Raw genomic sequence first — 17,571 nt, 5'->3', positions numbered from 1 at the left:
CTTTCAGAGAGATTAGGGCAGGAGGCATCTGATTTCAGTTTTTCCATTATTTCATCCATATATGAGACAGTTACTCTGAGTGCTTGCAACAGATTGAAATGTAGCTGTTCAGCACAGGCTGGAGGGCAACCACCGAGAATAAAACCCCCGATCTCTGCAGTGCTGTTTAGTGACCTGCGTGAAGCATGTTGGTAGGTTTGGCCATTTCAGATTTGACAAGTGTCCAAAGCACAAAAACTGGATACAACTAAGCTCAGTTTTAAAGTTCAGTATGTTCCTTTCTGCTTTACTGAATAGGAACCAAAATTGTTGCCATAGTTGTCACCCATTTGTGTTTATCCCAGCATTACCAGCTGAGATTAAAGACTGCATGAGACACAAAAAAAGAGTAACCGTTAGATGTAATCTCTCTAAAATACAGTTACAGGGTTTTAGCAGAATGGGAGAAAGTTTCTATTTTTGCTACAAATGGTGTGCCTGTTTTGTACATAAATAGTGGACTTCACGGGCTAATGTATCAAACAAGCACCTCTGGGGATTCAAATTTGGATTTTTTAATGAAGTCAGAGCTCTAGAAACGTTTCTCTGCTTCCAGGATGGTACAATGGACACACTCCCCTCCCTCCCTCCTTCTTCCTTCCTTCTTTCCTTCCTTGCTTCCTTGCTTCCTTGCTTCCTTGCTTGCTTGCTTGCTTGCTTCCTTCCTTCCTCCCTCCCTCCTTCCTCCCTCCTCCCTCCTTTCCTCCCTCCCTCCCTTCCTTCCTTCCTTCCTTCCCCTATGAAAGTACCAAGTGAATTTGTCCAGGGGAAGACACAGCAAGAGATTTTAGTATGAGCCCATGTCCGGTAACATGAATCCCTGGAGCAATAGGATGAATTTGAGAAAGAGTATTTAGGCTGAATATCAGGAAAATGTTCCTAATGGCTTGGACTGCTTGAGCAGTGGAATTGTCTTCCAGGCAAGCGATGGAAACACCAACGTTTGACTCACTTGAAATTGGACTGGACAGCATGCTGGCAAGTGTACTGGAGGGAGAGATCCTGCTCTGGAAGACGAACAGTCTCTTGGACACCGGAGCTCTGTGACTTTGTTAAACCTTCCAACGTGAAGAATGCAAGGAAAGAAAATATTAGGAATTGCCCAGGGACACAGCTAATCCTGCAGACATAACACTTGCACTGACTTCAGTAGAAGTTACGCACACGTAAGGGATCTAGGCTGGGCCCCAAGTGGGAAGAGGGCACTGGCAGCCCAGATGTGGCTGTGTTACAGGCCAGCTGCTGATCGCCCCACGCACAGCGAGCTGGGCACAGGGATGGAGGGAAAGGGAAGAAATGCTCCCAGCCTCTCGCTGGCAGGCAATATGAGAGCACTTGTTGAAACAAACAGCTGGAAAGAAAAGAAACCCGAGCCCCAGCAGCGCCTGCTGCCTCTTTACGTACATGACAAGGTATCCCTTCTCCCCTCCGTCCCAGCCTAACACTTTTAAACCTGCCCTGTGCCTATCTCTGCTGCCCCTTTCTGATCCCCTTGCAGTGCAGAGGTGTTGCAAAAATGCGTAATATTTTGAAACCCCAAATGGCACTGTGCCCAACAAACCCACCAGTGCCTACTGGTGGGGGGGAGAGCTGCCCACGGTAGCTCCTGTGTTTCTTCAGTTGGGGCTCATCTTGCTGTTTTTCAGCAGGGCAACCCCAGTGTAGCTGAGAGCAGAATGAGATCTGTTGTTTTAACTGAGCCCTGGTTCCTTTATTTCTCACTCCACATATGGATGTAATATATATTCACAAGATTTTTTTTTTTTCCCTACCATTTATACTTTTCTTTTTCTTTTCATTTCCAGTCATGGAACTTTTCTGGACAAAACAATTATGATCTGAAAGTCCTGAGAACCAGTCTCTGATGAGGCAGTTTTCCTGAACATGTACAGACAAAGGAAATTATTTCCTTACTGAAAGAAATTACTTCAAAGCACCCAGACCAGACCCCGCTCCAGCTCAGGTTTCGTTTCTGCATAGCAGCTTGGACACCAGTTCTCACGGAGAGCTGTGCTCCTTCTGCCTGGTTTGAATTTAAGCAGACACTGGGCACAGGGTAGCAAGGACTCACAAACCAACCCAGCCACCTCTTTTCCCTTTCCCTCTGCCTCCCCCACACACGGTGTCCTTCAACCCACACGGTGTTTGCCGTTGCTCAAACATCAGTGATGCTCTCGGTTATGTGTCTTTAACGTTCAGGCTCTGGGCAGCACTGTTTATAAGCCATTTCGGCATGGCTATGTTGATCCGACACACCTCCTTTCCTAAAACTCAGCTTGAGTCAAAAACTCTCCCCAGTTAGTCATGATCTTCCTATCACCATCTCTTGTGAAGGTGAGGTGGAGGGCAACAGTACTCGTGAGGATGAAATGGATTGAGAATGATTTTGCATGACAACTGCTGGGGATCCAATATCTTTCTGTTGGTGTTGCTTACAGAAACAATAATGCCTGGAAACCATCCAATACCTGTGTGTTGGCCCATCTTCAACACATGCCAAATTCTTCTCTTGTGGGACAGCCTGGGCACAGCCTACATATATTTATGTGTGATCTTTTAGTCAAACTGCGATCTATTTTTGCCAGTCTCCCGAGCATAGTCCCTCTTTCCACATCCTGAATGTCATCTCAAACCAGAAGGAGGCTGACTGCCTCAGGAAGGGTCAGGTGGCACTGCCTCTGTACACCTTTCTCTCTGTGCAGTGTGTGAGGCATGGACCTTGCACCAGGACCTCACTGGCCTGGACCACGTGTCAGGAGGAGAGTGAGGCTCATTATTTTAGCAGAAGCAGTTCTAAGTACCATGGCATGGATCACTTGCTTGCGGGAGAGGAGACCTTATGTCCAAACAGACATATCATACCTGTGGCACGTCTGTCCTTCGCCAAGGTAACCCTTCACGCAGCTGCTTCTTTCCATGGATCTGGCTTTACGTAACAGGTCACATGTACTTTTCACGTAGGGAAGTACTGTACAGCACTGCTGTGACTCCTGAACTGTATGGAGGGCTCCTCCCACTGTCACATAAACTGCTTTCAGCAATCCAGGGTACATTGAAGAAGGACAATAAAATCTCCCCCTTCCCTCAAACAGTCTTTACTTACTGGCAAAGGCTGGCTTTCAGTATTCAAAGAAAGAATTTGGGACACTGATAAACTCCATCATTAGCCTCATTTTGCTTTTACTACTAAAACTTCTCCAACTTGGTCCCATGGCTACCTCCTCTGACCTAGTTAAACACCACTCAACTAGGATGTATGCATCATTTTACAACTCGGAGTAAAGCAGAGATCCCAGAGTCCCCTGGCCAAGGCTATGCTGGTCTGGTTTGAACCTTCAGACCACACCTGGAGCTTCAATAATAGCTAATCATCGACAGAATGTCCCACCCCAGCTGTCCACATTGAGGAGCTGTCTGCCACCTCACAGCACCCAGCCCTGTGTCGCTGCTACAACAGTCCCCAGAGGTCAGCACCATGCTCAGACTGGCAGGTCCCCGAGCCCCGTTTTCCTTCCCTGGATGTCAAAACCCAGACTCAGATGTCCCCTACCAGCTCCATACCTGTGGCCCTGCCCCTGTTCCCACAGCTCTGCTTTATGCTCCCAAGTAAGACAATACAAAGAAGAGTGTGCTCCTGCTTTGGTACAAAAGTCCTGTTTAAAGGAAGCCCTCCAACTCTTACCAAGGATCCCCGACAGGATCGCCCACACCACACCATTTATTCCTCTTTTTGGTACTTTTTGGCACTTCCTCCATCAAATCCTGAAAAAACCCTGGAAAAACACCCAGAGGAGCTGCCCCAGCCTTGCATTATACCAGTGTTCTGCTCTTCATGCAGTATCCCAACTGACAGGCAGGTGAAATTCAAGGTTGCGGTCACTACAGCCAAAGGCCAGGATATTTAAGAATAGCCTCGCTACCTCCGATCTACCGTATGAACTATTCTTAGCTGGAAACTGGAGCCAAATGCTCACCAGGCACTCCAGGTTCACACCTCTGGAATACGCCCCTGACAGAAATATGCTTCAGCGTGAACTTGGCCACATTTAGAAGGAGCTGCAAGATACACCTTTTTGCCCAGACCTTTCCATCTGTTTAAACTGTGAAATCCTGGGTTCCTCGCTGTCTGGTCAGATTAAAAGCTGCTGGCAGTGGGGGAGCATGACAGTTCATTTCTCTTACTTGGAATGGTAATTACTCAACGTAATCCCCATAAAACAAACTTCTAATCTACAATGATGAGTGTGTGCTAAGTGCTCGCAATAACTGAAATAAATAAGAAGAGGTCATTAATAATAAAGCGTGGTCTGGATGGCAGCATTCAACAATGCAGGAAACAACAGAACTAGAGTTGAAAAAGGAAAGCAGATCACAGCCCTCCCTACTCTGGAGGCGTGATGCTGTAGGGTTGGAGATACTGTCCTCATGTCAAAGGGGGATCACCAGTGTGCAGTAGTGATTTAATCATAACCTGTGCTCTGCCTGTGCAGACAAAAAGATGGGTTATGACAGATGCAGGGTTCTCTGGGCTCCCCTGCACTGGCCAGCTATACCTCAGTGGCTGCTTTACAGCCCACTTGCTCAGCAAGGAAGGACTTAGATATTAGGAAGAAATTCTTTACTGTGAGGGTGGTGGGACACAGGAACTGGTTGCCCAGAGAAGCTGTGGATGCCTCATCTCTGGAAGTGTTCAAGGCCCGGCTGGAGGGGGCTTTGAGCAACCTGGTCTAGGGGAAAGTGTCCCTGCCCATGGAACTAGATATTCTTTAAGGTCCCTTCCAACCCTAACTATTCTATGATTCTGGGATTCTGATCCTATGACTTCCCACAACCAGAACTGCTACCATGTAGTGCTAGGAGAGCTCTGGCTTTACCTGTGCTGCACCGTTTCAGTCTTTTCTGTTTTAGTTGCTGCCAAGCAGACCTGGCTGTTTTGCACTAAACACTTCTTTATCTCCTCTGGTTCACTTGGGCCAACATCTGAACCCTTGGGGAAAGATCTTTGTCCTCCAGATTAGTGGCTCTTCCCAGACACTGAAGTAAACTTTGTGCCTGGACAGAAGGGACATGGCAACGCTTCTCATTGTACAAAAATGCTAACTAGGTTTATGAGCTCTTCCTCAACTGAATTCCCAGTGGCCATTTGCTCAGACCATGCCAAGAGTAAATGAAGGCTAATACCAAGAAGACACAGGACTGGACACTCCTTTGGGATCCAGGGGAAGCCAACATAGACAATTTTGCTAGTACAGCTCACTGGGAACTGGATTGATGTTCCTGGTGTACTGCAGAGAACTGAAATTTGGACTTCTTGTTAAAATCAAAAAGAAGTGGCTACATTTGTACAGCTTGTATGTGAGAGATTGGAATACATGGCAAAGTTCAACTATCACTTTCCTGTTTACATTCATGGCTTTCTGTTTTTCTAGGCTCTGCCTTGGTTTTGCTGATGAGCTAAAATATAACCTCCTTAAACCCCAGTGGAGCAGCATTTAGTAAGTTCTGCCCTTAAATAATATTTTAGCCAAGGGATTAACTCCTTTTTGCACATACAGCTCACCTGGAGGGAGGGTTTGGTGAGCAAAAGAGATCTGGAGGGAGAGGATGTATCTGCAGCAGCAAAGGCTGTTGCCACTCCTGCTGAGGTGGGGGGAAACTCCTGCTGGCTGCAGCAGGAGGCAGAGCAGGACCATCTCCAAACTCATGTGAAAAAAAAACCTATGTGAGAGAATTTTCAATTAATTACTGCTCATAGGACGAGGAAGGGTCAAAAGACTGGGTCTGTAAGGCCACTGCCCACACCAAGGGCTGCATGTAGCTTCGCAGCTCCCCTGGGGTGCCCCAAACCTTGCCGTGTCTCCAGCACACCCTCCCTGCCTTCAGAAGCACAGAAAGTGCAGTGAGACCATGTCTGCTTGGACGTCCCCTGAAAGAATGTCACCTGCATGACCTCTTACGTGCTGGCAGGATTTTGCTGACCTGCAGTAGGGTGCTACCCTTCCTTCTCCAGTAGTCTGGATTGCTACCCCTGAGAAGACACCGCTCCTACAAAGAAGATGTAAGTGCTGGACTTGTGGCTTCTTCACATGCAGGGGCCTCAGGGGTCCTTAGGGGAACTGGGGTGCAAGGGGTCTTGCCCTTGCTCTTGAGAAACCTCACAGGACTGGGCTCTGTCTAGCCCAAACATAGGACTTCAGCTCTTCCCCTGAAAAGAGCAGTATCATGAGCATATGGTTAATGACTCATCCCAAGTGGAAAAACAGCGTTTGTTATATTTTATGAAAATTTTATACATCTAAGGTACTGTACATCTGTTGCTATTTAGGCTGACATGTATGTAGAGATTGGCAGAACAAGTTCTCTGTAGGGATGACTGAACTCCAAACCAAACCACAGAACTTTCAAACACTCAGGCTGCTTCTTGAAGGGGAATGAAGGAAAAAAAAAAAAAAAAAAAAAAGAGGATGTTTTTCTGCTCTGTTGAAATGCTGCCTGACTGAGCAATATGCAAGGAAGACACTCTTCAGTTCTGTCTAATCTGCAATAGACGAGGGGTTTATTTATGGAGAGGAGTCTTCCCTCATAATGCTGCAAATCACAAGCAAAGGCTCATCTCTCTGCCAGACTTTTTTCCCCAGGTTGCCTCTATCCAAGGCTCACAGAAGGGTCAGAAAGCTCAACTCCTCGACTGACTCCTGCACCTACTCTCTGAATCCTGTCTTCTGAGACCCATCCTCAGACCTGCCCCTGTGTCCTTCTTCCCTGACAGCAAGCCTTTCTTATGGCAAGGCTAAGGGTTCCTCTTGAGTTGCTCATACATCTTCCTGGCAGCAGCATCGGGGTGGCAAGAAGGCAGGGAGTTAGTCTGGTTATCCTGGAAGTCTTCTGGGGCTTCCTGAAGAGGCACTGAATGAGTGGCCTTCCATGGAAAGTCGTATTTTCCACTCAGCATCTGTGAGTGTTTCTAAGGACTCCAGTGCAAAATCCCCCAGGGTGGAGGGCTAAGTGCTTAGAACAGCTGAGGACATGCCTGTACAGTCCCACACTCCTCTGTGAAGAGGAAGATGAAGCAAGTTGTAAAGAACTGCTTGCTCAAACATCTCTTATTTGTTAGCCATGTCAGCCCAGCCCTGCCAGGTTAATTACTTTGGGCACAACAGCTATCCTGTGCCCAGCTCCCAGGCTGGCACAGTCCATGTCTGCTCAGGGAAATCTTCAGCTGTAATCTGTTTCTAATCCAAACTCCAGAGCACAGGGACTGGAAAATACAGTCCTTTGCCTACCAGCCATGTTGTGAGGCTCCCTGCTGTCTGGTTACGTGTTTCTGGGACAAAATAACATAAAAACATAAGAAAGGCCATACTGGAACAGACCAAAGGTCTGCATAACCCAGTGTCCTGTTTCTGCAGTAGCCAAAAGCAGATACCTCCACCAAGTGCTCTCCCGACCTCCAGCCATTAGTGGCACAGGAGCTCCTGGACCAGGTGTGCTTTCCACAGATTTATTGATCTTCAGTGGTTTTGTCTGCCATGAAATTGCACAGTCTCCCCAGGAAACCATGGGAACTTCTCATATCTGCCACGTCTTGCAGCAAGAAACTCTAAAGCTGTTCACTTGGCTTGTTTTGAACCTGCTTCCTGCTAGTTTCATTTGATGCCTCCAACTTAACGCTGGTGAGAAGGATCGATTCACATTCAGAAATCTATGTGTGTCCAGAAAGCACACATGACAACAGGGTGACTGGTGAAGAGAGAGCTTTGCCAGCTGGGAGTGACAGTTGAGACTGGCCACTGACTGACAGTAATTTTCCAGATACAATGCCGATTTGGTTTGGTGCCGTTTGGATGGCTAGATCGGTAGGAGAGCTCTGGTGGTTAGTTCAGTCTCAATGCATGTAAGCCATGTAAGTGGAAAGGGTAGAGCAGTATGAGCATGGTGAGACCGAGCACGCTGGCAGGAGGGGGAAGGCCCCAGGGGGAAAAAGAGGGGAGCAGGGTGGGTTACCTGGCAGGGGCCAACATGAAGGCGTGAGTGCTTGACAGGAGCAGCTGAGGTGGCTCAGTTTCTGGCCATAAGAATTAGGGAGACCACCAAGCTGAATGAGACTTTGGAGACCCTTGGTGAGTGAGAAAAACAATGCTAGGAGTTTTCTTGAGAGCAAGAGCAGGTACCTGATCAGTCTGTGGTTTAAAAGTGTTGGATCTTACTCTCCATGTGGTACCTCATGCCTTTCTCTCTCCCGGTTCACACAGGAGCAGGGTCTGAACATCCCTGAGCTGGTGGAGCCCTGTCCAGGCAGATGAGGATGGTCAGGAGACCAGTGAAGGTGACACACAGCTGTGCTGACAAGGGAACTCACATGTCCTGCCTTCACAGGGCCATTGCAGCCAGTGCTATGAAACCCAGTGGTTTCCTCTTGAATAGAGGAGTTGTTATAACTAAGGCCTAGAAATACTGGACAGAAAGGTGATGGGGGATGGGGTGGGAAATAAGGGGAGCTTTCATCCCTGCCAATGTGCAGTGCATAGCCCTGCATCGTGGGACATCCCTGTGCTGCAGTTCGATGGGGGGCACCCATCCCTGTGTGGTGTTGACCCAATGGTCTGGGAGTCACTCAGAATATATCACTGCCCTCTCCCCTTGCTTTGTGGTTTTAAACCGTGTGAGGTGGGATCAAGAATCTCTGTCATGAGTTTTCTTTATGGACCTGGCCAGAACCTACCAACATAAAGGCCAAGCAGATATTTTGGCTGTCCTTGAGGCTCATTCTGGTTGGCATCTTGCCTTGGCAGCAGTGTCAGGGGCCCTTGGAGATGGCAGGTGGGAACGGGCTTTGACTGACATCGTGATCTTCTTTCAGAAATGCTCAGAGTGAAAGCATCAAAATGCTGATAGCTACACAGCACTGTACCACACTGTCTGGTGAAGAAGCAGGTATCAAGCAATGCAGAAATGCTCTTATTTCTGTCCTGCCCCAGTTCTACTTGTGTTTGCAATGGCTCCAGGCTTGAGACAACTGAGTGTTGCACAGTTTCTTGACTTCTGCCCAAAAGAATGGCATCTTACAGGCATTTATCTTTTCTAAAAGTACTTGCTTCATTTATTATGAAAAGCCTCTTTTAGGTTTGTTTTCTTAAATAATTTTTCCAGTTTACTTCTTAAACAAATGCTTTGGTTCTCTTTTTAGTAGCATATAGCCATGGTGTTGACCTATCACTACAATAATAACATAGTTTCTATACGGAAATAGCTTTATCTGAAGCTTTCTGGCTAAGAAACAGAATAACTTTATCGTCTCCACCCAGCACATAGTAGAGATACAACAACGTTATGCAATTTGACATAGCTGGCAGCTCCACCAGCAAAGGCAAAAGCTAGAAAGATCCTTCTGTTGTTGTTGCTGGAGATTATAGCACTGTAGGATGTAACCGTACCCACAACATCGTGTAAAGCCAGATTTCCGCTTAAACACGTTGTGGACATACTTCTCTGTTAAAGGCTATCTGGTATCTCTCATAAAAAGCCCCTCATTTATACTTCATCTCAGACAGACTCTTTCCCAAATGTCAAAGTTTGGCATCATATCTGAAATGAAGAAAACCCATCCCTGAAGACCAGTGGTTTTATAGACTTGAATACATTTTAAAATATAACAAATTATCTTTCTTCTTAGGCTTAACAGCAGGCACAGTCTACCAAATCCTTTTAAGTAATCAGTTGTGCCTCAGAATCTGAGAAGCATTTGGGAAGCGAGTTTCTTCTTATTAACCCTTTGGATAAGCTCACATTTGCTTGCTGCCTCCCAAGGTAGCTTGTAGGAAATCAAACTACAGTATGAAAAAAATAAACACAGAACACACAAATCAGTATCAGCAGTATTTCTGTCGTTACCTTTGGTGATGGCTCCACTGTATAGAATTATTAGACAACTCAAATTACTACTAAAGTATTTTAATACTATGCCTTTGCATCTGAAACTGATAAAAATTTCGAGTGGAGTGGTTCAAGAATGCATTCACATGAACAAAATAGTGGAAAATATATTTAGCATTCACATGAATAATGTAACTCCCTTCTTGGAAGGATTACGAAGCTGTAATTTCTGCATTTCTTTCACTAAAATTTGGCTTTAGTGAAGCTAAGGGCTAATCTCTTTCTTGGCCTTCTCCAGCAATACAAAAAGAGATAACAATTCCTATTTTTCTACAAATAAAAAAAAAAAAAAGTTGAAGGCTATTTGGAGTGGGCAAAAGGCTGGCAATATAGTGTCTAATTTAGCAAGTGATTAAAAACTAAGAAGTGCAGCTATAGATCATCAGAACAGTGAGGCATGTCATTAAGGGCAAGCGTATAAGTAAACTGACCTGCTCAACGAGGGCCTAAAAGAAATTTCAGTCATCTAGGACATGGAGAAGTTAATTATCCTACAAAGGGAAATTATCTATCCTGTAGCACTGGAATAGATTATTAGTGTAATCTGCTGCAGCACATAAATGCCCCTGTTTACACTAGGTCTGAGATAGGTACTTAAGACTTTGTAGCCTTGTCTCATTCTGGCAAATGATCTCTGTAAGAGTGTTTCTGACATCAGGAGCAGCGCCCATACCTGCCTCACCTAATAGACCAATAGAACTTTTCCTAAATTTTTATTTTCTCCTTCTAGCTGTGCTTTGCTTTCCATTTGACTCTAAGGGTAAATGTGATTATTGAATTACGTGAATTTGCTAGAATAGCGTACAAAACCATGTGGTGGTACGTCCCATGATTAAATCTGTTGCTGGCCTGTTTGCCTCAGATTAGCTATTTGAACTTTTCATTTCACCTGATCCAAGTTACAGCTTTATCTTTGTCCTGTAGTGTCCCTAACTCATGGGCAACAAATCTGAGAGAAAAATGCACCATTATCCTATGTTCCCACTGACTAGTGACAGCCAGCTGCACTGCAAACACACTTCCTGGTTTAGCCTGTCTGCTAGGCACCTCTTCCTGTTCTTCTTCAAAATATTCCAGAAATTCTAGAACTTCACTCCTCGGTTCCCTCCTCCTTCTTTGCACACACTATGTATTTCCTCCTTCCCCTTTTCTCAAAGTGCTGGTTACTAATGAAGTTGAAGTCCTGCTTGCCACATCCTCAGGGGTCTCTTTTCCTCCATCTTCCCATGGGTTCTTCTTGCTCATTGGTGTGGGCTTGAGATTTCATAGGTATCTCTCTTCCTTTGCTGTGTCTTGGTACAGTCTATATTTTTTTGCATCCCCACTAGTCACACCTAAGGAGAACAACTCTCTCTGCAGCCACATGCCTTTTGTTTCATGCTTTTTGGGGGAGGGTCTGTTCTTCTGTCATTTGCACTCTAAGCTCTGACAATGTGCATCATGGAGGGTTTTTTTGTTGTATGGAAGCTACCCAGTGATACTACAGATACGATCAGAAAAGTTGCCTTCTGTTATAGTTTTTGTTTTTTCTCCTGAACTGTGATACCTACCTCATCTGAAACTTTTTCTGTCTTTCCAGCCTCCATCTCAAAAGTAATAGAGCCATTTTTTAACTTAGTCTTTCTTTTTCACATCTGAATCCTTTTGCTTCCTCTTGTAAAACATCTCCAAATCCTTGCTGGTTTAGACTGTAGTTCCACAGTGATGAGTCTCTTTATCCAGCCAACTCTTGCCAAGATTGCCGAAACCACTCATGTTCAACCAGTGTGCTCTTTCTTGCTTAATAATATGTGGTCTGAATTACACAAGGGAAGGAGTACTGTTACCACTGGAGAGCACTCTTCTACAGCTACAACTACTGATTTATGTCCATCAGCTCCCTATTTCAACATCCCCTCTGTTCATTGTTTGCAACATCTGGCAGGTACTTTAAGTATTTGACCACTGCTGGTTATTAGAAGAGCTGGAGGAATTTCTTTTTTACGTTCTTCAGAAGACTAGATCCTGTTACGCTACCTTCCACATTAACTGCCTTTATGTGTTTGTGGGACAACAGCACTAACTGAATTTGCCACTGAAGGTGGTCTCAAAGGTGAGAGGAACTTTCAGAGCTTTGTCTTATGCCCCCTTACATCATACTCTGAAGGGAGTTGTGCTCTGTGAGGCCTAAGATGTCACTTTACCAACTTCAATCATTGCCAGCGTTCATTTCCATCACTTCTCCACCTGTTGATACTTCAGGACAGCAGCAGATCTGTTGCTTAGTTAAGCAGTCTACCAGCAATCAGTGACAGCTTTCCTGAAATTTACCCAATTAGTAGTTGGGTGGGTGACTCCAGGCTGGGATTTCAGGGGCATTTATAATGCAATTGCAGCTGATAGTGCTCTTGTGGTCCAGCCCCGACTGTCCTGGTGTCCTCCACTGATCTTGCTCCAGTTCACAGATGGGGTGTGTGTGTGCAAAATTGCACATGGTATTTCAGTTGTGGTCCAACAAGTGCCAAGTAAAGGGGAATAACCACTTCCACTGACATCCTTACAATGCTCCTGTTAGTGCAGCCTAGGATGTTGTTTGCCTTCCTTGCTGCCAGTGTGCACTGCAGGTTCATGCTTAGCCTGACGTCCACCAGGACCCTCAGGTCCTTTTCAACAGAGCTGCTTCCCAGGCAGCCAGTCCCCAGACTCCTTTGCTGTCTTGTGTATGTCTGTGGTGGTCTGAAAGCTGATTTCAGTAACTGGCTTGAGCTGGCTTGGCTTGGAATTCTCTGAACTTGATGTAACATCTTGCAAAAAAAACCAAAGAAAATTTCATCTACTCTAATGGGTTATTTTGTACCATCAGTTGAAAACAGGAACCATCCGGGATTGGGATCAAGTCTTGTGAAGATATATTTCTAATGGCAGAACCCTTTATCACTTTAGACATTTTCTCAAAATTATTGCAATCCAGCCTGAATATGAATCAGCAGTCATTAAATCTTGCACTGTGAGTACAAGAGGCCAGATGATACATTTTGCCAAGGTCTCTCCAGTACTTGCTGGAATGCAATGGCTCTTTAGGCTCTTTTGAGTGATGCGTGTCACATACTGCACAATAAAAAAATGTACAAGTGTTCCATGTGATCAAACCAAGTCTCTGAAGATTTCTTTGGCTCTTCAGTTGCTTAGCTCAGATCCAAAAGTGGGACACAGCGCTTCGTTCTTCAGCTTGTGTGGAAATGCTGACTTGTTTAATTTAAGAATTATTGGTAGGACTTTCAGAAGGGCCTTAAGTGACTTATGAACATAAGCACCATTGAAAGTCGAATCCTACTTTCCATAAATATCGACCATATTTCTTCTGGTAAAATGTTTCTGGCTCAAGGGCCTCCTGCCAAAAACAACCTGTCTCCATTTCTAGACAGCTTCACCCTGCATTTTTGATATGTGCAACATCCCCATGGAGCACAGCATTGCAGGCCAGGAAATGAGTGTGGAACAAAAGGAGTGTAGGAAGCGCTGCCGGCTGCGTATCCGACCTGGGAGACAAGACATCGTGTGGCTGTGGCTGGTCTGCAAGGTCTGCAGCCTCCCTGGGACTCCAGTCAGGAAATTGCACAAAGTCCAGAGTGAAAGCCTCCCATCCTTTTTTTTTTTTTTTCCTCACACCGACAGATGTCCCTATCTAGCAACCTGTCATTCTAGGGAAAAATGACAAAGGTGACAAAAACTGTCTGTCAGGGATTATAGCTGTTTTTTAACTGGTTTCCATTGTCTGTTGCCCAGAAAACAGGTTAGCTGCTGGGGCACAGGCTGTGAAGTGTAAGAGACTGGGGACAATGAAGCCTGCAGCTGGGAAAGAGAGGAATCAGGAAGTCCTACAATGTCCCTCTTCCTTTCCCCTTGCCCCTGCCTGTACTGGCAGTTCACTCTAGCAGATAATTTTTTCCCTTCCACACGTGGCTTGTTAACCATTTCACTGACCACTGCACCAGGAGATTTCCAGATTGATTTGAATGCCCAGACCAAATACCCAGCCAATTCAGGTTCTTTTATTGCAATCAGAAATTCAGGACAAGCAGGATGAGGTGAGATTTCGAAAGGGAAAATGTTACTACATTACCAGCTGGAAAACCAAGTGTTTGCCAGTGTCCTTCTGTGTTCAGGATCTCATTAGCCCAGAAATTTCAGCATGGCCATCACTGGTTCCTGAGCCTCAGGCAGGGAGGCATTTGCTGTGATGTTGCAGAACCTTCCGTCTTTAAAACAGATGGGTGTCACTTCTGAAGCACCTTCAATGGTACCTCAGGTTGGATTCCTCTGATACTGAAAGACTATAAATAGCTTCTGGCTTTAAAAAAAATATAGGTCCACACCCTGAAATGTATGTATGGTAATAGCAAAGCTTTTGACGAACAGCTAGTAACAAATAGCAAAACTGCTGTCACTGTTCAGAGAGACACTGGCTAAAAAGGGGTCAGCTGTTGAGGACAGTGCCACTTGTCCAGGCCTGTGAATGCTGTAGGTCTCAGCTCAGCCACAAGTTCTGATCTTCTCACCTTCCACACTGAGGTCTGGCTGGAGGATGCCACAGTTCCCCCTGGCAAGATCATCCAAGTCCCCTTACAGCAGAAATAAGGATGCAAGACTGAGGGAGGGAAAAGATGAGCCCCTGACCATTACCTGAAGACAGAGTCTGGGTCTCCCAACCCAGAAGCTCACACGTGCCTCTGGTCCTATAGAGTAGATTGACCCTATGGAATCAGTTCCAATCTTATTAGATGGAACAGGCCATCTATGGAGTAGTGAATATTGCTGAATGACTAATTTCTGGTAAGCATAGGCTCATTCGATATGGAAGAAGGAAAGGAAGACTTAGAGAAATAATGGAGAAAAAAGAAATACATCTTTCTTCAGTTTCTATTTTATTTTTGGAGGAGCAGACCACTACATTTATGTTGTACTTTCTTAACAGATACCAGGAGACTTTTTAAAGGTTATTTTTGGAGCCATTATATCTCACTCTTTCCTGGAGCCCTGGCCAGGTCAACGACTCTAAGGAATGACTGTTTGTACCAGATGAGCTCTGCCTCTCAACCTCTGTCTTGTGCAGCAGACACTATCGCTTGAAGGAAGTCTGGAAGGGTTTGTTTTGGGGTTCAACTTGTTTCCTTGGTTCCCCTTGGAAAGTGACTATGGCAATTAGCAGTATTAATTGAGTTGTGCAGGAACTCAGCCGGAAACTCGGGCTCCCCTTCAGGGAGCACCCACAGAGACCTGGACGCCAGCTGAGGTCTGCAAGGGCGGTAGCAGCAGGCTGCTGAATTCAGGGGCTGGGGCCAGCTCTATGCTGGGGACACAAGCCATGCTGTCAGCTTGTGGCTTGTAATAGTGATGCGGCACAGCATCTTCACACGTGTGTTCCTCCACGTTCGGATGGCCACATGGTCACATGTACTGCTGCAAGACTGGGTCTGTGCTGATACCCAGCCTGAGCACTATCTAATGTAAGCAAGATGCACGCTAGCATGAGCGATGCTGAAATCCCAACCCTGCTGGCCAAAGCACCTCTCCGACCTCTTGTGTGGCCACTGGTGCTGGGCAGTGCGGGAGGGGCCAAGACCTCACCTTTTTTCATCTTAGAGAGCTTTGGTCTTAAACCTGTAACTTGGGGGAGGAATACTGAAGCTGTTCCCTTCTGTGCCCTATATTTTTAATGCATAGCAGGAGATGTCAGTAAGCCATTACTTCCCCTTTCCCCCTCTGCATGATTAGTTTTGTGAAGGAGTCTGCCTATGACAAAAATGGCGATAAACACGGGCAGCTCCTCACCCACTTTCCGAATGCGCATTTGGGGCCAGCCTGCAAACCATCTTGTCGTGCTGATAAAGAGTCACACAAGTAGTTTCCACCATCCTCAGCGGGAATGAAGATCTTGCCTCTGCTGCATCATGCTCACAGGCTGCTCCTTGATGGAAGCTGGAGGAATGGCGCACAGGTGACACCGTCTGACTGGCAGCTGTTTCCACAGCTGCCAGGCTTCATGCACCCAAGGGATGCCTGTTTCCATGCCGTTATGAATAGCTCATGATTAGTGGCTGGTTGGGATAGGGATGCCAGAAGTACAACAGCCAGTCGCCATTAGCATATGACTTTACTTTTCTGTAGCTGCAGCCTTGAAAAATCTGGAAAAGGGTTTTCACACTAAATGAATTACATCTCAGCCTAGATCCACAGTCATGAAGTAGCCTACTGGTTGTCCCTGTTCACAGAGTATCATATTGTGTTTAGTGCTTGGCAGTGAACATTTGCTATAATCATTGAATATGTGTAAATGTTTTAGATATAAGCAAATGCCACAGGTGGCTGGATTTCAGCAAACACCAAAACACACGTATCTTCAAGGCATTCAAGGTACTTAATGACAATGACTAATTAACAACTGTAACTGGAGAGATAAAACCAGCACTATGAACTTAAGTAAAGCAAGTGAACTCTCAAAAGGCGATTCTCGATGTTTTTTCCCAGTTTCGTATCATGCCTCCTGGATATAAACATCCTCATCCATATGCCATTTTACTAAATGGTGCACAAAAAAAGGAACTCCGCACCTTCTCTCTTTGTTGGGCACTTCACACATGGCAACTTTCACTTCCATCTCAGCCTGACTGGTTTGGAGAGGAGTCACCTTCCCACACATGGGCCTTCCAAATTTCTGTGAGGGGAGGACTACCTGTGGGTTGACACAGCCTCTGGTCACAAGGCACCACCTCATTGCATTGCAGGATGCACCTGACACACTAGTGACCCTCACTCATCCCAGACCTGGGTCTTGCACGAGAAGGAGCAGCTCTGCCGAGTCCAGGCCACTACAAGTGGTATGAACCTGCATGTGCAGTTGTTTTCCTGATGTTACCACGCTTTAATACAGAACAACCTTATCTGAAAGCCCTCCCTTGTACATTCATCATCCAACCTTAAACATTCCCCACGTATTACGGATACTCTGTATCTACCTATATCTATACCTATCTATCTACCTATCTATATCTCTCTCTACATATGTATCTCTATATATACCTATCCCTGTGTCTATAGTTACCAAAATCTGAGCATTGCAGGGAATCCTAACCTCCTTTTTTTTTCTGGCTTCTCTCTCTTTTGTCAGTGCCACACATTACAGGGCAGGATGAGGAGCCTCTGTGGAGTTTTTATTACAACACAAGAACAGTGGTTCTCTTATTTCAAGTCCAGTCTTCTAGGAAAGATACCCTGCGGTGGAATATTTCCTGATCCATCTGTGATGATTGATGTGGATCTATTTATACAGATGTTTGTACACTGTTAGTTAATTGTCATTACTTATCATATTTCGAAGCAGCTGCAGCAATAACAGAGATCTGCTAAATGATTACTGTTCTTCAGAGATGCTGTGAACATTGTTTCTAAAGAAGAGGTGAGACACAGCATGAATCTATACCAAAAAGATTGCCCTGCAAAGAGAGAAAGATGAAACTGAGTTTTCTCTTAGCAGTCCCGTTACAGTCTCTGCTACTGCTGCAGACATAGATGCCCTTAGCATGACATGGTGGGAAAGGAATTTCAGCATGAAACATGGCA

This window comes from Falco biarmicus, chromosome 3 (assembly GCF_023638135.1).
Source record: "Falco biarmicus isolate bFalBia1 chromosome 3, bFalBia1.pri, whole genome shotgun sequence".
Classification (NCBI taxonomy): domain Eukaryota; kingdom Metazoa; phylum Chordata; class Aves; order Falconiformes; family Falconidae; genus Falco; species Falco biarmicus.
The sequence above is the reverse complement of the archived record's forward strand: the minus strand, read 5'-3'. Positions refer to the sequence as shown.